At 37.2% G+C, this 25,908-nt stretch overlaps 1 long non-coding RNA gene across 1 annotated transcript in view; it reads left to right on the forward strand.

Moving 5' to 3' along the window:
• The window catches only part of LOC129049185 (uncharacterized), a 29,426-nt gene extending 4,440 nt beyond the window's left edge, over positions 1-24,986 (forward strand). The window contains exon 2 of the long non-coding RNA XR_008512035.1: positions 24,861-24,986. This is a non-coding gene — a long non-coding RNA (uncharacterized LOC129049185). The remainder of the gene's footprint in view (positions 1-24,860) is intronic.
• The last annotated feature ends 922 nt before the right edge of the window (positions 24,987-25,908 follow it).

Below are 25,908 nucleotides of genomic sequence, written 5' to 3' on the forward strand. Positions count from 1 at the left end.
ACCAGAAATAGCTGCTCACATCATCTCTGCCAGGAAGGTTTTCCCAATATCTTCCCCTTGGGTTAGGTATTCTTTCTTTGTGGTTCCAAACATGTACCATGTAAACACATCTACTACTGTATGGACTCATTTTATTATAATCATTTATTTATATGTCTCTCTCGTCTCTACATATAAGCTGGTTTATTGAATGAACAAATAAATAAATAAATGAATAAATAAATAAATGAGTGAATAAGTTTGTGGAATAATATTTCTTTTTTTATATTTTACATTTTTAAAAAGAATTGTTTCTCAAATCTTCACATATATATGTTCATATAATTTATACTGTTCATAGAATATAGTGCTATCCAATGAACTAAAGAAAAAAATAGAATAAATTATGATCACCCTTCTAGTAGAAAGCCATTAATTTACCTTTTAGAAAATGCCATTGACAAGGTCAAAATTGCCAAAAGAAAGAATGGCACTGAGCAATGTTCACCACTAAGTAGTCTTTATTTAACTGGCATTTAAGGGATTTTCAAAAGGTGCCTGGTCAAAGAGATGTATAGTAGCCTTATGCTGAGCACTATTTAATTATTTCAGTCCTCATCTGTCACATTCGCACTCTCCTGTCTCATTTTCAGTGCCCTCAAAGCAATGCAGTTGATAGATTATGGAAAATAAATCTAGTGTGGAAATACTCATAATTTCCTCTAGGTCAAAAGAAAAAAAAATCACCACATTGGCAAGAGTAATTTGCAACTACTAAATTGCTAGATATAAAGCTTTGGCTTGCTGCTCTGCAAAAGGTGGGAGGGGGCTTGACAAGAGTCAAGACTCTTTAGAGAAGTATGCAAATCAAAAATTTACCTCCTTTTTAAACCTTTTTAATCCTTCAATTAATCTCAACAATGACCCAGTTTTTGGAACACTGAATATGCGTGGCCACCTAATCACATTATCTCACTTCTCTTCAGCAAACTTTGAAGTGGGAAAGATACATGTATAAATGAAAACATTGATAAAGCACAGCTGCCTGTCACATTTCCAATCTTCTCAGGAAAACAAGTGATTTATAGCATGATGAGATCAAATCTTTCTCTACGGCATGCCATTGCCTATATTTTAAAACTCAGTTAGGGGAACTCATGTAATAGCCCAGGCTGATGACATTAACGTCAGATCTTTGAGCAAATCTAGTTAACGTAAAAGCAAGAGAGAAAGATGATCTCATTTTGGAAACAACAATAAAAATGATGCTGTTCACTAAGAATTGAGACCATGAGGGTTTAATGCTGTATCTTTGAGCTTGTCTTTTATTAGCCAGCTTTCCACTATAAAATACATTAAAAATTCATTTATGGAGAATATAGCTCAGAACTGTTATGAAGTGGATGGTTTGTTAAAGAAAAAAGATCTGGGTGGGATGGCTGGCAAGATGGCCAAATAGGAACAACTCCAGTCTGCAGCTCCCAGCAAGATAAACACGGAAGGTGGGTGATTTCTGCATTCCAACTGAGGTACCTGGCTCATCTCATTGGGACTGGTTAGACAGTGGGTGCAGCCCACGGAGGGCGAGCCGAAGCACGGTAGGGCATCACCTCACCTAGGAAGCACAAGGGTTCAGAGAACTCCCTCCCCTAACCAAGGAAAGTTGTGAGGGACTGTGTCATGAGGAACGGTGTGTTCCATCCCCAGAAACTAGGTTTTTCCATGGTCTTTGCAACCCACAGACCAGGAGATTCCCTCGGTGCCTATATCACTAGGGCCCTAGGTTTCAAGCACAAAATTGGGCGGTGGTTTGGGCAGACACGAAGCTAGCTCCAGGAGATTTTTTTTGTACCCCGGTGGCACCTGGAATCCCAGTGAGACAGAACCGTTCTCTCCCATGGAAAGGGGAGTGAGGCCAGAGAACCGAGTGGTTTAGCTCAGTGGATCATACCCCCATGGAGCCCAGCAAGCTAAGATCCAGTGGCTTGAAATGCTCGCTGCCAGCACAGCAGTCTGAAGTTGATCTGGGACTGTCCAGCTTGCTGGGGGGAGGGGCATCCGCCATTACTGAAGCTTGAGTAGGCAATATTCCCCTCACAGTGTAAACAAAGCTCCTGGGAAGTTTGAACTGGGCAGAGCCTGCTACAGCTTGGCAAAGCTGCTGTAGCCAGACTTCCTCTCTGGATTCTTCCTCTCTGGACAAGGCATTTCTGAAAGAAAGGCAGAAGCCCCAGTCAGGGGCTTATAGATAATACTCCCATCTCCCTGGGACAGAGCACCTGGGGGAAGGAGCAGTTGTAGGCACAGCTTCAGCAGACTTAAACGTTCCTGCCTGCCAGCTCTGAAGAGAGCTGTGGATCTCCCAGCACAGCATTCAAGCTCTGCTAAGGGACAGATGGCCTCCTCAAGTGGGTCCCTGACCCCCCATGCCTCCTGACTGGGAGACACCTCCCAGCAGGTGTGAACAGACACCTCATACAGGAGAGCTCTGGCTGGCATCTGGCAGGTGCCCCTCTGGGACAAAGCTTCCAGTGCAAGGAACACACAGCAATCTTTGCTGTTCTGCAGCCTCTGCTGGTGATACCCAGGCAAACAGGGCCTGGAGTGGACCTCTAACAAACTCCAGCAGACCTGCAGCAGAGGGGCCTGACTCTTAGAAGGAAAACTAACAAACAGAAAGGAATAGCATCAACATCAACAAAAAGGATGTCCACACAAAAACCCCATACTAAGGCCACCAGCATCAAAGACAAAAGGTAGATAAATCCACAAAGATAAGGAAAAACCAGTGCAAAAAGGCTGAAAATTCCAAAAACTAGAACATCTCTTCTCCTCCAAACAATCACAACTTCTTGGCACCTAGGGAACAAAACTGGACAGAGAATGAGTTTGACAAATTGACAGAAGTAGGCTTCAAAAGGTGTGTAATAACAAACTCCTCTGAGCTAAAGGATCATGTTCTAACCCAATGCAAGGAAGCTAAGAACCTTGAAAAATGGTTAGAGGAATTGTTAACTAGAATAACCTGTTTAGAGAAGAACATACATGACCTGATGGAGCTGAATAACACAACACAAGAACTTCATGAAGCATACACAAGTATTGATAGCCAAATTGATCAAGCACAAGAAAGGATATCAGAGATTGTAGATCAACTTAATAAAGCATGAAGACAAGATTAGAGAAAAAAGAATGAAAAGGAATGAAAAAAGCCTCCAAGAAATATTGGACTATGTGAAAAGACCAAACCTACATTTGATTGGTTTACCTGAACATGACAGGGAGAATGGAACCAAGTTGGAAAACACTCTTCAGCATATTATACAGGAGAACTTCCCCAACCTAGCAAGACAGGCCAACATTCAAATTCAGGAAATACAGACATGACCACAAAGATACTTCTCAAGGAGAGCAACCCCAAGACAGATGATTGTCAGGTTCACCAAGGTTGAAATGCAGGAAAAAACGTTAAGGGCAGCCAGAGAGAAAGGTGCCGTTACCCACAAAGGGAAGCCCATCAGACTAACAGTAGATCTCTCTGGAGAAACCCTACAAGCCAGAAGAGAGTGGGGGCCAATATTCAACATTCTTAAAGAAAAGAGTTTTCAACCCAGAGTTTCATATCAGCCACACTAAGCTTCATAAGCTAAGGAGGAATAAAATTCTTTACAGAAAAGCGAATGCTGGGACATTTGTCACCACCAGAGGCCTGCCTTACAAGAGCTCCTAAAGGATGCTCTAAATATGGAAAGGAAAAACCAGTATCAGCCACTGCAAAAACATAACAAATTGTAAAGACAGTCAACACTATGAAGAAACTGCATCAACTAACAGGCAAAATAACCAGCTAGCATTATAATGACCTACTCAAATTCACAGATAACAATATTAACCTTGAACGTAAATGAGCTAAATGCCCAATTAAAAGACACAGACTAGCAAATTGGATAAAGAGTCAAGACCCATCGGTGTGCTGTATTCAGGAGACCCATCTCACATGCAAAGACACATATAGGCTCAAAAATAAAGGGATGGAGGAATATTCACCAAGAAAATAGAAAGCAAAAAAAAGCAAGGGTTGCAATCTTAGCCTCTGATAAAACAGACTTGAAACCAACAAGGATAAAAAAAGACAAAGAAGAACATTACATAATGGTAAAGGGATCAATGCAACAAGAAGTGGTAACTATCCTAAATATATATGCACCCAATAGAGGAGCATCCAGATTCATAAAGCAAGTTCTTAGAGATATACAAAGAGATTTAGACTCCCACACAATAATAGTGGGAGTCTTTAACACTCCACTGTCATTAGACAGATCAACAAGACAGAAAATTCACAAGGATATCTAGGACTTGAACTCAGCTTTGGACCAAGCAGACCTAATAGACATCTACAGAACTCTCCACCCCAAATCAACAGAATATGCATTTTTCTCAGCACCACATCTCACTTATTCTAAAATTGACCACATAATTGGAAGTAAAACACTCCTTAGCAAATGCAAAAGAATGGAAATCATAACAAACAGTCTCTCAGACAACAGTGCAATCAAATTAGAACTCAAGATTAAGAAACCCACTCAAAACCATGCAACTATGTGGATACTGAACTACCTGCTTCTGAATGACTACTGAGTAAATAAAGAAATTAAGGCAGAAATAAATAAGCTCTTTGAAACCAGTGAGAACAAAGACACAAATACCAGAATCTCTGGGAAACAGCAAAAGCAGCATTTAGAGGGAAATTTATAGCACTAAAATGCCCACAGGAGAAAGCAGGAAAGATCTAAAATTGACAACCTAACATCATAATTAAAAGAACTAGAGAAGCAAGAGCAAACAAATTCAAAAGCTGGCAGAAGACAAGAAATAATTAAGATCAGAGCAGAACTGAAGGAGATAGAGACATGAAAAACCTTCCAAAAAATCAATGAATCCAGGAGCTGGTTTTTTTTAAAAGACTAACAAAATAGACCACTAGTCAAACTAATAAATAAGAAAAGTGAGACGAATCAAATAGGCACAATAAAAAATGATAAAAGGACTATCACCACTGATCCCACAGAAATACTAATTACCATCAGAGAATACCATAAACACCTCTACACAAATAAAATCTAGAAAATCTAGAAGAAATGGATAAATTCCTGGGCACATGCACCCTCCCAAGACTAAACCAGGGAAAAGTCGAATCCCTGAATAGAACAATAACAAGTTCTGAAATTGAGGCAGTAATAGCCTACCAACCGGAAAAACAAAACAAAACAAAACAAAAAACCCAAGACCAGACAGATTCACAGCTGAATTCTACCAGAGGTATAAAGAGAAGCTGGTAACATGCCTTCTGAAACTATTCCAAACAATAGAAAAAGAGGGACTCCTCCCTAACTCATTTAATGAGGCCAGCATCATCCTGATAGCAAAACCTGGCAGAGGCACAACAAAAAAAGAAAATTGCAGGCCAATATCCCTGATGAACATCGATGCAAAAATTCTCAATAAATGAATGGCAAACCAAATCCAGCAGCACATCCAAAAGCTTATCCACCATGATCAAGTTGGCTTCATCTCTGGAATGCAAGACTGGTTCAACATACAGAAAGAAATAAATGTAATCCATCAAATAAACAGAACCAATGACAAGAACCACATGATTATCTCAACAGATGCAGAAAAGGCCTTTGATAAAATTCAACAATCTTCATGCTAAAACCTCTTAATAAACTAGGTATTGATGGAACGTATCTCAAAATAATAAGAGCTATTTATGACAAACCCACAGCCAATATCATACTGAATGGGCAGAAACTGGAAGCATTCCCCTTGAAAACTGGCACAAGACAAGGATGCCCTCTCTCACCACTCCTATTCAACATAATATTGGAAGTTCTGGCCAGGGCAATCAGGCAAGAGAAATTAATAAAGTGCATTCAAATTAGAAGACAGGAAGTCAAATTGTCTCTCTTTGCAGATGACATGATTGTACACTTAGAAAGCCCCATTGTCTCAGCCCAAAATCTCCTTAAGCTGATAAGCAACTTCGGTAAAATCTCAGGATACAAAGTCAATGTGCAAAAATCACAAGCATTCCTATACACCATTAATAGACAAACAGAGAGCCAAATCATGAGTGAACTCCCATTCACAATTGCTACAAAGAGAATAAAATACCTAGGAATACAATTTAAAAAGGATGTGAAAGACCTCTTCAAGGAGAACTACAAACGACTGCTAAAGGAAATAAGAGAAGACGTAAACAAATGGAAAAACATTCCATGCTCATGGATAGGAAGAATCAATATCAAAAAAATGGCCATACTGCCCAAAATAATTTACAGATTCAATGCTATCTCCATCAAGCTACCATTGACTTTCTTCACAGAATTAGAAAAAACTACTTTAAATTTCATATGGAACCAAAAAAGAGCCCATATAGCCAAGACAATCCTAAGCAAAAAGAACAAAGCTGGAGGCATCACGCTACCTGACTTCAAACTATACTACAAGGCTATAGTAACCAAAACAGCATGGTACTGGTAGCAAAACAGAAATATAGACCAATGGAACAGAATAGAGGCCTCAGAAATAACACCAAACATATAGAACCATCTAATCTTTGACAAACCTGACAAAAACAAGCAATGGGGAAAGGATTTCCTATTTAATAAATGGTGTTGGGAAAACTGGCTAGCCATATGCAGAAAACTGAAACTGGACCCCTTCCTTACATCTTACACAAAAATTAACTCAAGATGGATTAAAGATGTAAATATAAGACTTAAAACCATAAATACCCTAGAAGAAAACCTTGGCAATACAATTCAGGACATAGGCATGGGCAAAGACTTCATGACTAAAACACCGAAAGTAATGGCAACAAAAGCCAAAATTGACAAATGGGATCTAATTAAACTAAAGAGCTTCTGCACAGCAAAAGAAACTATCATCTGAGTGAACAGGCAATCTACAAAATGGGAGAAAATTTTTGCAATCTATCCATCTGACAAACGGCTAATATCCAGAATCTAAAAGAAACTTAAATTTACAAGAAAAAACATACAACCCCATCAAAATGAGTGAAGAATATGAGCAGACACTTCTCAAAAGAAGACATTTATGCAGTGAACAAACATATGTAAAAAAGTTCATGATCACTGGTCACTAGAGAAATGCAAATCAAAACCACAATGAGATACCATCTCATCCCAGTTAGAATGGCGATCTTTAATAAGTCAGGAAACAACAGATACTGGAGAGGATGTGGAGAAATAGGAATGCTTTTACACTGTTGGTGAAAGTGTAAATTAGTTCAAGCACTGTGGAAGACAGTGTGGTGATTCCTCAAGGATCTAGAACCAGAAATACCATTTGACCCAGCAATCCCATTTCTGGGTATATATGCAAAGGATTATAAATCATTCTACTATAAAGACACATGCACACGTATGTTTACTGTAGCACTATTCACAATAGCAAAGATGTGGAATCAACCCAAATACTCATCAATGTTAGACTGGATAAAGAAAAGATGGCACATATACAACATGGAATACTAAGCAACCATACAAAAGGATGAGTTTTTGTCCTTTGCAAGGACATGGATGAAGCTGGAAACCATCATTCTCAGCGAACTAACACAGAACAGAAAAACAAACACTGCATATTCTCACTCATAGGTAGGAGGTGAACAATGAAAACACATGGACACCGAGAGGGGAACATCACACACTGAGGCCTGTTGGGGGGTAGGAGGCTAGGGGAGGGATAGCATTAGGAGAAATACCTAATGTAGACGACAGGTTGATGGGTGCAGCAAACCACCATGGCACATGTATACCTATGTAACCCTGAATATTCTGCCCATGTATCCCAGAACTTGAAGTATAATAATAAAAAGAAGATCTTCACATGGTTATCTAATTTCTGCCTTTACATCCAGAAATGTTTATTGAAGACCAACAATGCTGATAGTATTATGCAAAGGACTAAAAAACTACAAAGATAAGGAAGAACATATCTTGCCTGCAAGAATCAGTAAGTGGGCAAGTAGAGAACACAAGAAATATAAACATACCTTGTATAACATATGTGTATGCATATAAACATATGCATATTTCTAAATAGATGATCTGATAGTGCATGTCTTCCTTCAGGTTCTCTAGAAACAGAAGCTAACATGAAAATTCTTATTTAAGATTTAAGTAATTTATTGGGGACCTTTTTCAAGAAAAAGTAATGATGGAAGCAGGATAGAACTGGGGGCAAATAAAGCAAGGGCATATTCTCAGATGGAGACTAATTTCAGTCTGATCACACGGGCAAGTTTGGGGACAAAGATTGGATCCAGAATTGTTCCTACTTTGAGAGAAGGAGGTCCGTCTTTTATATCCCATGCTAGTTAATCACGGGCCAAGTTCTGCATCTAGGAATTTATCAGTGGACAGCACTGCCTCCCAGGCAAAGTAACTCCCATTTGGCTAAAGACGAATCTCTAGTAAAAGGGACAGCTGTGAGCTGATCAACACAACAGTAAGAAATGGGGGCAGTGGCTATTAAAGAGGAATCAGGGTGAGGCACCAACAGCATCAATTCTAATTTACCACTTGCACCACTCAGAATTATTTTAAAGATCCCTTTCCAACACTCAGAAGCACCTTCACTTTACGTTCACTCCATCCAGGCACAGCTTCTTTGTGATATTTGTTGGTTACAATTTCTTGGAGATTTTTCTAGAGAGCTACTGGGATAAACTACAAACTTGACTGCTACAGATGATACTGAGGCCATAACTAATACTACTCATCATGTTCTTTCTCCATCTCTTATTCTAGATTCCCCTCATCCTCAGCTAGCACGTCTGTTTGTCTGGGTGCCTTGCCTGCTGGGTTTACTTAAACCCTCATTCCTGAGAGACCTGAGTGCCTGTTTACCATGCTCCAAAATGACATAATTGATATACTTGTACATTTAAAATTATAACTGGGCCTAGAAGTACCATGAGCCCACCAATGGATCACTTAAGCGCTATAGATGCTCCTATTGTCCTCTTTATAAAGCAACACCTCTACTTCTCATGGTGATTATAGTCAGTTACCTTATGCTAGTATGGTAACTCCTTTCTTTGGTTCCTAGTCCACTGACACAACGATCCCAAAGTACTGGAAATAGTCATAGTTTTGAACTTAGCTAAACTCAAGTTAGTGTGTCACTTGGTGGAATGCTCTTTACTTTGGGAACCAAAAATTCTAGGCCCATAGAACTTAAATTACCAGAGAAAGGAAGTGATGGTGAGTGCTGCCACTTCCTTAATTCCCAGACCTATCTATCTATTGATGATACAGCACCATATACTAGCTGTTGTGTTCTGCTCTATGAAGGGTAGAGTCTCATCTTTGTGCTTTTTCATCTCCAAATTGGAGTTTCAGCTGCTCTTTCAAGAGGTCATTTCTGTAATCCCAGCAATTTGGGAGGCCAAGGTGGGTGGATCACCTGAGGTCAGGAGTTCAAGACGAGCCTGGCCAACGTGGTGAAACTCCATCTCTAGTAAAATACAAAAATTAGCCAAGCATGGTGGCACATGCTTGTAATCCCAGCTACTCAGGAAGCTGAGGCAGGAGAATCACTTGAACCTGAAAGGGAGAGGTTGCAGTGAGCTGAGATCACGCCATTGCACTCTAGCCTGGGCGACAAGAGCAAAACTCCATCTCAAAAAAGAAAAAAAAAAAAGGTCATTTCATCACTCTGTCAGATCAGCAGTTTCTGGATAGTAAAGTGGGTATCTTGATTTGAAACAATGTCATGCAGAATCCCATGTCAATGGATCAGTTACTCTGAGTCTTTCAGTAGTGGTACTGTCTTAAGTATTGCAGGCAAGAAAGGAAAATCTATACATGGAATATATGTCAATCCTGTTATCACAGGAAGAATAATGTTTCCACCAAAGATATCTATGTCTTAAACCCCAGAACTTGCGAATATATTTTATTTTATATGACAAAATGGACTCTGCAGATATGATTAAATCAATATTTTTAAACCAGGGAGATTATTCAGGATTATTCAGATGGGCACAATGTTGCCCATGGGCACAAGGATGCTTAAAAGATGAAAGAGCGAGGCAGAAGAGTGAGAGTCTGAGAAGAATATGTGACTGTGCAAGTAGATGATGGGATCACTGTTCACTTTGAAGTATGGGGCAAGGAATGCAGGCATTCTCTAGAAGCTGGAAAAGACAAGGAAAGGAAATCTCCCCTAGAGCCTCCAGAGGGCACAGCTCATTCTTTATTATTTCAGCCCAGTGAGATCTATGTTCAATTTCTGACCTCAATATTCTAAGAAAATAAATTTGTGCTGTTTTAAGCCTTACATTTGTGGTAATTTGTTATAGCAGAAATAGGAATGTTGTGATTTTTAGGGTGCAACAGATGTGATGTAATCTAATTGCCAACATATGGTTGCCTGCTTTCCTCAAAGCATGTTACCCCATTTGGGGTTCAGTTTCATTTTCTGTTCCTGGAAGATCAGACCTGCACTGGAAGCAATAGTTAGGCCAGTGCTGGTGAGAGGGAGCCCAGGCTGTTGAGTCAAGCAATAGCCTCTGTCTCTACCATAATGAGAACAATATTCATGAACCTATTTTGCTAGCATTGAGATGGCTGAGGACAGAATCCAGCTGACATCAGCTAGTAAAGTCATTCTCTCCACTTGGTTGCTTAGTGCCTCTTCTACAATGGCATTAAGAAGTAGTATAGTGATGCTAATACTTTCTGTTCATTTCCATAAGTCCATACACATTTTTCCCCTTCTTGAACTTCTGATTTCACTCATTATAGGCTCTTCAACAGGGAGCTAAGTTATTTACTGCTCATGAGTTTATGTATACCATTACTTAAGGCTGCTTCTCTCTCCACATTAAGTGAATGACCAGATGTACTTTCCAATACTCTCCCAGTTGATAGGATTTTCCTCCATCACTATCTTCCAGGACCATCCTTGCTTGGAACTTTGTTGCAGAAAAACAAAATTCCATCTTGCAATCATATTTTAAGTTGGCCCTTTCATGAGCTCAGTTTGGGCCTTTTCTTCCTCTCGCAGCTGATAGCTCATGAAGCCACAGGAATGAGTAGAAAGAGTGGTGTCATACAGTTGGCATAACTACGTGGGTCATCTTTTTGTGAAGATTACTGTAATCTCTAGCATGTTCAATTCCAATCCTTCATGTATAATAGCCATCTTATGATAAATTGCTGATTAGCCTACCTCACCTTATAACTTGGTTGGTCTTATAGTAGTCAGTACATGAAGGCAACTTGAGTTTCCATAGTCAGACATTTTTTGTTTTTTATCATGGCATTGTAGCATGTCATGAGCTGCTTTTCAAATGATACATAAGTTCTTTTCTGCAGATGGCAAGGCCTAGTTCCATAATCTCAGAGGTCTGTGCTGTGATTCTCCTACTAGGCTTGCCAGGGGCTCCATTTGGCATTTTTGTTTCCCACAGATGCTGCTAACCATGGCACTGCCAGGTTATATGCCTCATGTGGCATAGCTCCTCATATCTGTTAAAGTGGTCTTTCCTCCTTGGCCTCACTCAAAGTGAGCAGTTCCACATCTTTCCCAATACATGTGTCAATGCAATATTTACAAGTTCAAAATATGGTATCCACCAATGGATGTCAATATCAAAGGGCAAAATTTTGAAGAGAAACAGTATGTTGGCACAATCTCGAAGTAGTTTTCCAAAGATATTTATCAATTATAAAGAGAAATATAGTAACTTTATAGTGGTGAAACTCAGCAGATACCACCCATACCAGATAATCAAGGTTAACACACTAGCAATGCGGCACATCAAAATATTGTGCTCCCTGGTATAGCGTACCAACAAAAAGACAACACTTCTGTGGTATCTTTGCCAAAAAATGCATAATCTCCATATGATCATGACAAAACATCAGACAAATCCAAATATTCAACAAAATGACTTATTAGAGCTCATCAAAAGTGTCAAGGCCATGAAAGATAACAAAACATTTACAAACTATTAGTGATTGAAAGAGACAAAGGAGCCACAATAATTAAATGCATTATGAGATCTTAAATTTGATTCTAAAAGGGTAAAAGAAACGTTAGCAGAAAATTGGTGAAATTCAAGTAAGGCTTATGGTTTACTAAATTTATTTAGTATTCTACCAATTTTCTGGTTTTGATAATTATACAATGGTTGTGTAAGTTAACATAAGGGTGTCAGGGTATAGGTTATATGTGAACTCTCTGTATGAGTGTTGTTAACTTTTATGTAGATCTAAAAATATTTCAAAATACAATAGTGAAAATAAATTAAACATTAAAAATGTAATTGGATTAAATATTCTATTTTTTATTCCAAAATGGATGAAAGAATCAGACCCAATTTATGTCGCTTTCCAGAAACACATTTTAAATGTAAGCTAAAAATAGGCTGAAGTTAAAAGGATGTAATACTAAGCACAAGAAAGCTGATATAGCTAAATTAACATCACACAAAGTAGACTTTATGACCAAAAAATATTATTACTAGAGACAAAAAGAGATATTTCATAATAATAAAAGTGTAAATTTTTCAAGAAGCTACAAAAACCTTAACTATGCAAGCACCTAATAAAAAAAGCTTTAAAATAGGCAGAAAATCAAACAGAAAAAAGTCATAGTTGAAGATTTTAATAGCCCTTTGTCAGTAATTTGTAGAAGAAATGGGTCAAAATACCAGTAAAGATACAACCCTATTAAACAATCAACCTAATTGACATTTTTAGAATACAATACTCAACAAATGAAGAATACATGCTTTGTTAAAATTAGGAAGAAAATCCTAAGATGGAGAAAATTTTAAGAGGCTGACAATGTAGAGCTTTCATATTAAGGTAACTAATATTTAACGTGAAGGGCAATGAAAAGACAAAGAAGAATTTTAGCAGGGAAATGGATGATATAAAGCTGACAATAAATTTTATATTGTTGATTTGCCAAAATCTATACCAAATGTCATCAGGAGAGTGCTAAGCAAAACATTTAAATAGGTTTGGGCCATGAAGAAGAAATTTCTAAAAATAAAATGAAACATAAAGATTATCAGACCAAATAATTTTTAACATATAAAAATAAAATTTACAGAATGAAGAAAGGGGAAGTTTTACAATACTTAGATATGCATTAGGCCTAACTAAGAATAAGCAACAACAAAAAAAGGAATTCTATCATAACGCCATTCCCAAAGCATCCACACAAACACTCACACACACACAGTCACACCCACACACACCCCCACACACAGAGCCGAGTCAGCAGGAAGAATTTGTTCTGGTTCAGAATCTTTCAAGATATTCGTGTAGGATTAAAGTGATTTTCTATTTTCCTTGGTCTCTCTTGACCACAAAGTCCACGATTCAGTCACTCTATGATTTCTATCAAACGTTAGTCTTTGATACAGGAAAGGAATGTAAAGATAGCATATTTTATTTTCAGCATTGTTATGTGCTTTGAGATTTCTCTTTTTAAGTACTAGATATTTCTACACCATCAGTCACAGGGAAAACCCTACAGGCTACTATGTAACCTAGAGGCACATGTTTGGGCCAAGAACAGTTCAAAAATAAGAGCCGTTTGAACACAGAGATCTAACAATGACAAGTTAAAGTTACTTTTCTCATCATTTTGGTCTCATAAATTTAAGGAAAGACCTAGATCACACGAAACATTACTTCTTTCCTATAATTTTTCTTGCCTCTATTTTGGTCTCACAGTTTCTTGGGGCTACCCAAAGAAATCCATTTTCTGTCTTGCTTATCACGTGTCAGAAATCATCTTTTAACCTTTAGATTTCCAGGCTAAGAAAACTGACAAAGCAAAATCTAACCTGACTTGAAATGTAAATGCTGACCCAGTTTTCTCTTTTATCTTGTTCCCTTAGTACTGATTTGTGTGAAATGGGAACAGATGGCAATGTGTTACTTTTGGGGAAAAAAAAAAAAACCTTACCTCTAAAATGCCCCCCTTCACTCAATAACATATTGCCATCAATAACTGTCTCATTTGCTTCATTTAATTACTTTGGTCCAGAATCCTTCGGCTATGCAAGTCAAATAAAAACTCAAAATAGATGGTATTATTCTGGAAGGAAAGTGAAGAAAGTTATGATAATATAAATTATTTTGATAGAAAAATTTAGAGACTGAAAGCTTTGTAACTCAGGCTGAAGGGCCGTTGAAGAGATGGTCTCAGGGGCAAGTTTCAAAATAAGCCATGAAATTAGTAACATATAACTTTGTATATTCAGCAGCCAACACAAAGCAGGCTTGAAGCAAATCGAGGACTGAAGAACAGATGAGAGCCTCAGTAGACTGAAGGTGTGCAAATCTTGGCTGGCCAGCACAGACACCAGAGTGCGTTATTATGTGTATAAAACAGTTTACTGGAAAACAATCCTAACATTTCAAATTTGCAAATAGAACTGAAAAAAAATAATTTTAAGCTGCAAAATAAAAGAGTTCTTTTGGAGTAAGAGGAGTTCCCACAGGGACTGACTAAAGGGAACAATCAGCTGCTTCTATTTAAAGTCTCCCTGTGTGTATGATTTTCCCTCTAGAGAAAGGGCATGAAGAAATGCTTTAAAACCTCCAGTTTCACAGTGATCACGCTGGGGTAGGAAATTGGGTTCTTTCCTTTTTTTCCACTCTTCCTTCCTCCACCTTCTTTCCCTCCCTTTCTCCTTTCCTCCCTCTTTTTCTCCCTCCTCCCCTCCACTTCTCTCCTTTCTTCCTCCTTCCCTTCTTCCTTCCTTCTCATCATCCCTCTTCCCCACCTTCTTCCTTCCCACCTCCCTTCCCTCCCTCCCTCCCACCTTCCTTCCTTCCCACCTTGAAGCTTATAAATAATCCCCTTGACAAAATATTAAAAAGCAGTATCTTCCCCTGACCATTGGACATAATGGTCGTAAATTTTAGGTGACTTACGTCAATATGGATCATGGTGGAAACTGAATTCTCCCCAGCTGGTTCAGATGAAGTAGGTTTAAAGAAAGTACTACTCTCAAGAGTTTCTGAGGTTGGATCGCATGAAAATGGTCCCAAGATTGAATTTTCAAAACGGTTTTTTTGCTGTAGAATGAACAGGCATTGTGGCAATGCAGTTGTATCAATCAGATCATCATTGACTCATCACTCTTCTGGCATAGTTTCAAAAACCCCTTCTAACATAATGTGCTAATTTTATTTAAGCTACTGAGAAAACTCTTAGTGAATTATTACAAAAGACACTGGTTACATAAAGCATAGCATGATGTTTTAGCTATCAGGAGACCTGGGCTTGATCACTCTAACCCTTCACAAGATATTGAACCTCAGGAAGGTCATCTAAACTTCTGTGAGCCTCAGTTTCCTTATTTATAAAATAGTAATAGCATTAGTTTTTCCCCCAAAGGGTATGAGTATAAAATTAGACAAAATATGTGAAAGTGCTATGAAAGCCACAAGACACTTTGCCTATACTAAGTATTGTTACTGTTTGCCAAATGGAGACAGAATTAGAATATTGATCTTAATCTAGTGTTTAAAAGGCAGACTTCAGCATGGCACATGTATACATATGTAACTAACCTGCACATTGCGCACATGTACCATAAAACCTAAAGTATAATAATAATAATAAAAATAAAATAAAATAAAAGGCAGACTTCAGAATCTACCTGATACCTTTGATTTCTCAGTCTACCACCCAAGGGATTATTTTGATTCTTGACTGTTTACTAATTGTACTTACCCTTTCTATTCTCAGTATTTCCATCCATAAATGAAGGGTAGTTCTGTGAAGTTTTTTTTTTTTTTTGAGACGGAGTCTCGCTCTGTCGCCCAGGCTGGAGGGCAGTGGTGCGATCTCAGCTCACTGTAACCTCTGCCTCCCGGGTTCAAGCGATTCTCCTGCCTCAGCCTCCTGAGTAGCTGGGACTACAGGTATGTGCCACCACACCCAGCTAATTTTTGTATTTTTAGTAGAGAAGGGGTTTCATCGTGTTAGCCAGGGTGGTCTCAATCTGCTGACTTCATGATCCCCCCGCCTCGGCCTCCCAAAGTGCTGGGATTACAGGCGTGAGCCACCACACCAGGCTAGTTTTGTGAAGTTTTAATGAGATAATGCATTTAAACCTTTTAGGACGACAGTAACTGGGCACATATTTCTTCTATATACATGTCATATCTAGAAATCTATATCTAAAACAAATGACTCTTCTGCAAATATACAACAATACATTTTATATATGTTTTAAGTTCCCATTTTAGACTCTACCATAACTTACATTTTGTACTGCAAAATAAATATTTTCCAACAAATTCTTTTGCAAAGCTACTCAGGGGATCTCAAAAATTTAGACCAGAGAATTGAAATTACACTAGGATGGAGCTAAGCATTGGTTATATAAATTCAGTTCAGCTGGTCAGGAGATGAAGGCCATGTATTTTTCTGCTGTGTCTGCATTCTCCATTCTCCAGCCGTCATAGCTAAAAAATTCTTTCCTATGTTTTCACCTTTAAAAAAAAATTATAGAAAGCTTTTTCTCTTTTTAAGTTTTGGGTCTCTGATACATCACTTATTTGGTATTTTTGAGAATCTGATTCTACTGCTTATGTTTCTAATGTTGATTTTAATCCTGCTGCTTTTAAAGGTTCTTATAACATTTCCCTACCTCAAAAAATGTCAAGTTTTCTATTAGCATCTACCAGTTTTTCAGCTCCCTGTTCAGCTGACCCTTTTTATATTATCTCATTTTTATCTTTTATAATCTACTATTTTAGAATGTTATTGAGAGCATATGGCCATTGTTTTAAATTCTGCTGAGAGGTCAGACTCAGACTACCTGGGCTTACACTCCATCTTTGTCATTCACAAAGTCATACAGCTGTGAGCCTGTTACTAACTTTTTGTTTCAGTTTCCTCACCTGTAAAATGGGAATAATCTCATAATTTATATGAATTATAAGATACACTATATATTAAATGTTTAGAACTCTGTTAAGCAATAGCTCTCAATAAGTAACTATTATTTTCTTAAACTATCATTTTTTTAAAAAATTAAATTATTTTCCCTATAGTAATTATCGATAGCTCTAGATCTAAATATAGATTTAGAGATCTAGATGTGATGATTAATACTGAGTGTCAACTTGATTGGATTGAAGGATACAAAACAGTGATCCTGGGTACGTCTGTGAGGGTGTTGCCATAGAGATTAACACTTGAGTCAATGGGCTGGGAAAGGCAGACCCACCCTTTATCTGGGTGGGCACCATCTAATCAGCCACCAGCACAGCTAGAATATAAAGCAGGCAGAAAAACATGAAAAAACTAGACTGGCCTAGCCTCCTAGCCTACATCTTTCTCCCATGCTGGATGTCTTCTGCCCTCAAATATCAGACTCCAAGTTCTTCAGTTTTGGAACTCGGACTGGCTCTCCTTGCTCCTCAGCCTGCAGAGGGCCTATTGTGGGACCTTGTGATCTTGTGAGTTAATACTTAATAAACTCTCCTTTATATGTGTGTGTATGAGTGTATTCCATTAGTTCTGTCCCTCTAGAGAACCCTGACTAATACACTAGATTTCTCTCTTTTTATTTCACAGTAAGCTGTTGGCTCAATCTGCCCCTCTTCTATTTTAGAGGTATTAAGATTCAAAAGTGGGAGCTTATTCCTGCCCCTAAATTCTGAAATAAGTATGAATTTCAGTCCACAAATATAATTGTTGAAGTAATAAAACTTGGTTTACTTTCTATAATTCAACTTAATTTCTAACTCTAGATCTAGAAAAGATTTAGATACCCAGATCCACAGATATAGATATAGACATATATACAAAAACATATATATGCACACGTATTTCTGTGTCTATGTATATATGTACATACACATATATTTCCTCTTCTGCATTGAGTATGGTGTTTTTAGGCTTCTTCATATTGCAGATTAAATATGTAATTAAAAACTTTTCCACAGACATTATAAAAAAACTACAGATATTCCTCATGAAAAGATATGCTGCATTTTAATAAAATATGCCAATAAAAACTCTATAAATGTTTGAATAGCTTTGTGTTAGAGATAGAGAAAAGAGTGGAACTCTCGTGTTAACATTGGTTTCTTCAGAGAGATTAAAGGTGGTGAGGAAATCTAGTTTTTCACCTGTGTATTGCTTGAAAACAAATATACATACATTCATTTTAAAAATTTAAATATTTTTGAATCAAATTTTTAAGGGATTCTACTTTATCATTTATGACAATCGGAAATTTTGAATTCAGCATACTTATTTAACACCTACTAAGTCTTAGGCCTTATATATGGTGCTTGGGACACAAGAATGAATAAGATACAGTATCAGTCTTCAATAATCCTCAATGTAATTGAGTGAGAACACATACCTAAACTACAGCTGCAACTAGTATGCATGGCTGTGAAGAGCATAAACCTCCTTCCTCAGTATGACAGCACCTCACATAGCATCTGGCACACAGCAAATATTATTTAATAAGTGTTTGATGAATGAATAAATGAATAAATGTGTATGGTGTGGTGGGACACAAAGGGAAAGTAGACCATTCTGCCTGGCAGGTTGTGGGGAGTACAGTGTAAGGGATGCATAGAGGAGATGCTTTAATTCACCTTTCTGAGTTGTAGGTGTTCATCAGAGCTGCTATGGAGTAGATGTAAAGAACTGCAGGTAAAGTGAGCTGCATATAAAAAGGTGAAATCACACAGCATGATTAGGGAATGGAAGTTCCTCACCACAATTGCAGCACATGGTAAAAAGAGATGGCTGGGTCTGAAAATCTGTCAGGAAAGGAGATAAGGGATGGCTTCGTTTGCTATGATAAAGCATGTGTGTTAGAGTGAAGGAGATCAGAGAAAGCACAGGAGGAGGACTGTTACAGGCAAAGGAGTATTCCTTCCTCTGATTACATATATATGGATATAAATTCATATGAATATGTCTATATTATATCTAATATTGTGTATATATGCATATTTGCGTATGTTAGGATCATGATTGTTCATCATACTCTTTCTCTATTAAATAAGAGACAGGAGGAGAGTAAATGTGAGGTTAGCTTGAGCTAAGATGCTTGAGGACAACGTAGAGAATCTGTAATTTCTGTATTCATTGTATGAGTCTCTTGGGTCTTCAGGAAAAGGTACCAAAAAAGAAAATCAAAGCCAAATGGTGGTGCTTGTATTCTTATCCTGGTGTCTAGTTATGGAAGGAATGACAAAGCAGTTGCCTGAGAAAACAATGTTATGGCTGCCCCTTTGAACTTCAGGCTTTTATGATAATGGCCTCAACACTTGCATTGAAGTAGAAACTGTCTCCTACAAAATACCAACTCTCATAAATAAATATAAATGTGCAAACTGGAGTATCCAGAATTCATTTTATTTATCTTACACAATTTTACCTCATTCCAAATGGGCACATATTTTGACCCTGATAATGTAAATTCTATTGACTTGAGAGTTTCAGGAGGGGAAATGAGAACATTAGGTATTTTGCCAAATGATTTCTCTTTTTATTTCACAGTAAGCTCTTGGCCCAACTACTTCTGCCCCTCTTCTATTTTAGAGGTGTTGAGATTAAAGAGTGGGAGCTTATTTCTGCCCCTAAATTCTGAAATAAGTATGAGTTTCAGTTCACAAATATAATTGTTGAAGTAATAAAACTTGGTTTATTTTCGTAATTCAACTTAATTTCTTACACAGAGAGCTTACGCCACCACTGATGGGAACCTTGATCACATAAGCTTTGAGGATTTCTTTCCTGTGGTTCAACTCCAGCTTCCCTTCCAGAATCTTATGCAAGGAAGGGTGTTTGGGGAATTCAAGTGGAGGAAGGGGAAGCAATCTGCTATCTAGTCAGTTGGGCATGATGATCTTCTCTGGAACATCCATTATCTCCATCTGTCTGGTTTCCTTCAGATTCAGAGATTCTCTGCTATTCTGAGCCACTATTCAGGCGTAAAAGTCCTTTCCCATACTGCATACAGGGGGCCACCTGCCTTATGGCCTCATGGCCATTTTTTCCCTGGGCCTTGTTGTCTTGTAATGTACAGTTTTTCCTCTGCATTTGGGATACATAGACCGCTCTATTTCATTTCTCATTTCTCCCCCACCCCAACCCAGAGTTCTCTTTATAAGGATATTTGGTGTATGTGTGTGGGGGGTGTTGTTTTGTGTACTAGTTTATTGCAAAAAAAACCCATCTATTCTTTGAAATTCTTTCTTCCAAGTGTTCAGATTTTTTTTTTTTTTTAAACCAAAACTCAGAAAGACTCATGGTGAGTTAGGGGATAAGAAAAAGAGAGTATCTCAAAATGTTTACTCACCATGTTTTTGTCTATCATAGCCATCTGTTTTGCTAGACTATAATAAAATTGGTAAAGAACTTTGGCATCCATAAATGTCCTTTTGTTGGGAGAAGGACTTCTATCATACATCTACTGACTAAAGCTCAGTTTGACTTAACCGATGCTTACTGAACTTTTCCTGTTTGTAACATACTTTGCATAACACAAAGTTGAAGAAAAATAAGATGCTTGTCCTAGAGGAATTTGCAGTCTAGTGAAGAAGAAAGACTAGAACATAAATAACAGTAATGCAAAACCTGAAATGATTAATCGGCTCACAAGAGTCATAAACAAAGAGCTCTGACTGTACTGAGAAGGCAATTAATTTAAATCAGGTAATTGAAGAATACTTCAGACCAGCATTGAGTCATAGTCTACCAGCAAAGAGAATATTAACAACTCTCTGGACATTTCTTCTGCTCTCTGGGTAATTTGGAGTTGGGGTACAGAGGATTATTCTAGTTCTTCAACCCCTGCATAACAGCATTTGTTATGCTTTGGAGAGTCCAGAGCTTAGTTTTATGCTCAAAGATTCTTCTCATACATCTTCACTCACTGTTAGAGGTCCCCCTCGCTCCCACCTCACCCCATCCATCAGTCATTATCTGCTTTTCTAAAGCTTATGCATTTCAGAATCTAGGTCAGTCCTTCTCTTGCCATCTTGTCTTTTGGTGGTGGTGGTAGTATGTGTTTGTTCCTCTCTGTATTTTTTTGTGTGTGTTTCCATTAGCTCTATTTTTCCCTACCTGAAAAATTGATTTCAAATTTTGAAGAAGTTGGTGCTTGGCATTTTCTGCTAACATCACTTTGGTCAGAAGCCTTTGGAAAATGAAATGGTCACATGACAGAAAAGGAACATGAGATTTCCTTTAAAAATATGAAAAACTTAAATGTATATTACGAAGTGAAAGAAGCCAATCTGAAAAGTCTACATACTGTATGATCCCAGCTCTATGACATTCTGGAAAGACAAAACTATGGAGACAGTAAAAAAAAAAAAAAAAAAAAAAAAAAAAAATCAGTGCTTGCAGAGGTTAGGGTGGGAGGGTGGAATGAATACACAGAGTACAGACAATGTTTAGGGCTGTGAGACTATTCTATATAACACTATAAAGATAGAAACGTCATTATACATTTGTCCAAACCCATAAAATGTGCACCAAGCTTGAACCCTAATGTAAACTATGGACTTTGGGTGATAATGATGTATCAATGCAGGCTTACCAGTTGTAACAAATGTAATACTCTGGTGGGGGATGTTGATGGTTCAGGAGGCTGTAGGGGAAAGGGGTACAAGGGAACTCTGTACTTTCTACTTAATTTTGCTTTGAAACTAAAACTTCTCTAAAAAATAAAGTCTGTTCAAGAAGCTAAAAAATTAGTATGCACTGTTCTCTCTGCCCCACTTCTCACAAATTAGTGATTGCTCTCATACTCACCTAGTCACAATACTGTCTTCTGATTGTGTATGAGTCTCTGTTGTCTGTCAACCTGGGTGAGTGAAATTGTCTTTCACTTGGCAGAACGTAAGTGGTATGGAAAATCTTTGACTATCTTGGTCCACATGAAAAAAAAAAAAAGATTCACTTGATTCTGCTTCCTACAATAAGTACTGTGCCTTGATGTATACTTCAAAGAGACACGGCACAGATAGAGAAAGGGCAAAAAGAAAGAAAAAAAATCAATACGGGAAAATATCATTTCTGATTGCTGTGAACCATTTCAATGTTCCCTATTTGTTTTATCACTCAAAGAAAGACTCTGATGGTATACAGGCTTATTTAGCACCATAGAAAATGTGTGTTTAGGATGTCGAGAGAAGACAGTCTGTCCTGGCCAGTCACCATGGTAACCTCTAAAAGCAAAGATTATGTCTGATTAGGTTGCCCTTCTCAGGAGGAACTGACCAGAAAAAATCTTTTGAAAAGTTTAAAATGAAAGATAGGAAGATACTGGTACTAATTTTGCACAGCTGTTCTCCTCCCTGACTCCCTTAATAAGAGTGACTCACGCTATTTTCTAGAACCTTTTTTCAATCCCATAGAGAGCTTCCAAAGACATCCTCCCCTTGTTGAAAATGTACCTCAGCTCAGTCCTTTGTGGTTATTGTCGCCACAGCCCATAATCAGAATTCCTGATACCTTTGTGATTGCCTGTAAAGAGATTAATGAATGTTCCGAAAGAAACAATCAAGGAAGTAAAAGAAGTGAAACATAATCTGCTCTGAAGAAGTTGTGAAAGGAAGCAAAAACTCAATCATGCCTTTCCTTCAGTGATTTGGAAGACGAGCAAACGCCAGCAAGGAGGAAATATTGAAGAAGCCGGAAGACTACTTAATGTTAGAGTTAGTTTGTGGAAGTTATTAGTGCTCTTTGTATTAAAAATAATCCTTTTTGAGAAAGATTTGTTTTTTTTTCTCAAGCTTCTAAAGCTAATACTAGTGCCTTTAAAGCAGAGGGTATATCAGTTATTCTGCTTTCTATTTCATTTTTTACACAATGTAATAAGTGAAATTATTGGGGAGTTACTAACATAAAGAGAAGTATCAAGTAGAGGAAATGATAGGTGTACTCCTACTTAACTGAGATGGTATATCCTTACTGGACTGATAGAATATTCTGGACTGGCAAGATAATTTATGTAAAGTCTGCAAAATATTTGCAAACTTTTTGGTGTTTAATAGACCTAAAAAATGGGTGGCATTAAATGTCACTGTAATCATTTACATGGTAAATGTGATTATTTATTCAGTTTATTGCAAAAAAAAATCTGCATTTGAGCAAAAGACAAAAGCTAAGAGTGATTCTTTGCTCTCTTTTTATTGAAAGTAAATAGTTTTTTAAATTATACATTATTATTATAATAAATCTGTGGGAAATGTGGTAATACACATACAATTAAAACTGCACAACCCCTTTGCCTACAGGTAGATTTCCACGTGTACATGAAAATGTGTTAGATGATTCTCATTGAAGCAAAAGATACAAAGCTATACAAATGCACTCTGTGGGCACCAGGTTTAAAAATTATGATTTATCCATATGATGTAACACAATGTTGTTTTCAAAAAGGGTGAGAACGTGCTATATAGGTCAATAAGGAATATTCTCCAAATATCTTAAATGATGATGCAGCAAATACATAATGTTTATGATGTGTCAGATATATTCTAAATGCTTTTTGTGTATCAACTAATTTGATCCTCATGACAACTCCATTAAGTAAATACCCTTATAAGTCCCATATTATAGAAGAGTAAAGAGAAGCACAGAAAAGTTACGTAACCTGCCCAAGGTAACACAGCTAGCAAAGGGTAATGACAGGTTTTGATCCCACAGTCTGACTTCAGAGTCTGCTGAGCAATACTGTAAAGCAACTGTCAGAACAGTGTGTGTAATATATTGCTAGCGTATGATTAAAAGAATATATATATGCATACACACATACATATAAATACATACATATATATACAGTCGATCCTCATTATTCATGGGTTCTTCTACTTGCTAAAATATATTTGTATTAACAACTCCAAAATCAATACTTGTAGAACTTTCTAGGTTAAAGAAGGCAATGCTCTGCCTTCTTATTTCAGCTTCCGTACTATAAACAAGTGTCCTTTTCATGGTCTACTTAGTGCCAAATGTTTCTAATTTTTGTGCTTTTTTGCTGGTGATTTCATTGTTTAAAATTTCCCCCAAGCATCGTGTTGAAGTGCTGTCTACTGTTCCTAAGCACAAGAAGGCTGTAATGTGCCTTATGGTGAAAATACGTGTGATAAACTTTGGGCATGAGCTATAGTGGCTGTGAGTTTAATGTTAATGAATCATAAATAAGATGCCTTCAAACACAAAAACACACAAAACGAGGTTACGTATAGATCAGATGATTACACTGTTGTGACCAAAGGCTTTCAGAAACCTAACTCTGTATTTCCCATAGGAGCAATGGTACAGTAGTGACTAATTCAGTGTTCACAAAGACTATAGAACACACCTACTGAAAACAAACATTATATATATATATGTATATATTGCCTAGCAAAATCTTACAAAAATTATGAACTATAAACTGTGGGTGCCTTTGAGAGGGAAATTAAGGTACTGGAGTTCAGAAATGGAAGATTTACCCTTTACCTTAAGAAATTTTACCACGTATATTCTTTATGAAAATATTTTTATGTAAACCGTACAGAGAAAGAAAGTTTTCCAAACTTCTGCCTAATCCCAACTTCCTGCAAATAGTTTCATAAATAATTTTTAGGTTTTTAAAATACAAATAGAAATATATTATTATATTCTATAGCATCTTTCCTTTTTTAAACTTTATATGCTGAACTTCTTTCTAAGTCAAAACATAAATGACTACCTATTTCTCCCTTTCTATGTCCCACCAAAAAGAAATAAAGCCCCACAGTCCCACACTGAGAAACAGAATCATGGATTTCTTTTTCCAGACTGTCCACCTACGACTGGCATTTCTGCAAGAGTCCTATAACAACATTTTGAAGATAAAATCATGCCATGACTCTGAAATTGGAAGTACAGAACATATAAGAAAATAAATCAAGAAATGAGGGGAATCTCCTGAAAGGTTTTGCTAATTTTTATATTTTCACTTCTTAGCTCCAACCAGAGAATTTTTATTACAATAGAAGAGAAAATAATTTACTCCAAGTCAGTCACATATTAAGCATTTTCTAGATTTTACTTGGTCTTCATACTACTAGAAGGTGATATAATTATTCCTATTTACTGATAGAGAAAATAGGCTCTGAATGATTAGGCAGCTTTCGCAAATCAAATCATTCATGTCTCTTGAAAGCAGGATAAGGAGCCCTTTCCTATACTCATCTTCAGGTGAATGTCTATGAATCTTTTTGTACCAATTCTAATATTTGACTGTCATATCTGCAGGTTACTGGACCACTTTTTATTGTGATACTTAATTTATACAACATTAAATGGCCTCCAGTGTCCCCAAAGACTGCCTAGCAGATGTAATGTGGATATCCCAGAACACACTAATTAGACTTTTAGAGTCACAAATACACACCGCTCATTATATTAGAAACTGAAACTCTAACCATTTCATTACTGCTGTTCACGAGGGTTAAGATTTTGATTTTGTTGTTTAAAAAAACAAAAACAAAACAAAACAAAAATGACCTCCTTAAGATACTGACGCCTTGGTTTAAAGGAAAAAAGTGCTGCAAACTTAGAGCTACTTAAGATAATGGCTTCTAGAAATGAGTTAAGTTGAATACAAATGAAGTCAAGGAACTGTTCTCAGGATCGTGCTGTATTTAAATTAGACCTACTGGCATATTTAATGTTTGAATTGTAATACTCACTGATATCCTCTAGAGGGAGAATGAAACAAGAATAGGCAAATTATTTATTTTAAAAAGTGGGTGAATTTGAATTATCCTGAAAATTGTCCCTTAACAGAAAGAAGTCATTTAACCAAATCTGTCATAAACAAACCATAGACTGGTTAATTTT

This window comes from Pongo abelii, chromosome 10 (assembly GCF_028885655.2).
Source record: "Pongo abelii isolate AG06213 chromosome 10, NHGRI_mPonAbe1-v2.0_pri, whole genome shotgun sequence".
Taxonomy (NCBI): Eukaryota; Metazoa; Chordata; class Mammalia; order Primates; family Hominidae; genus Pongo; species Pongo abelii.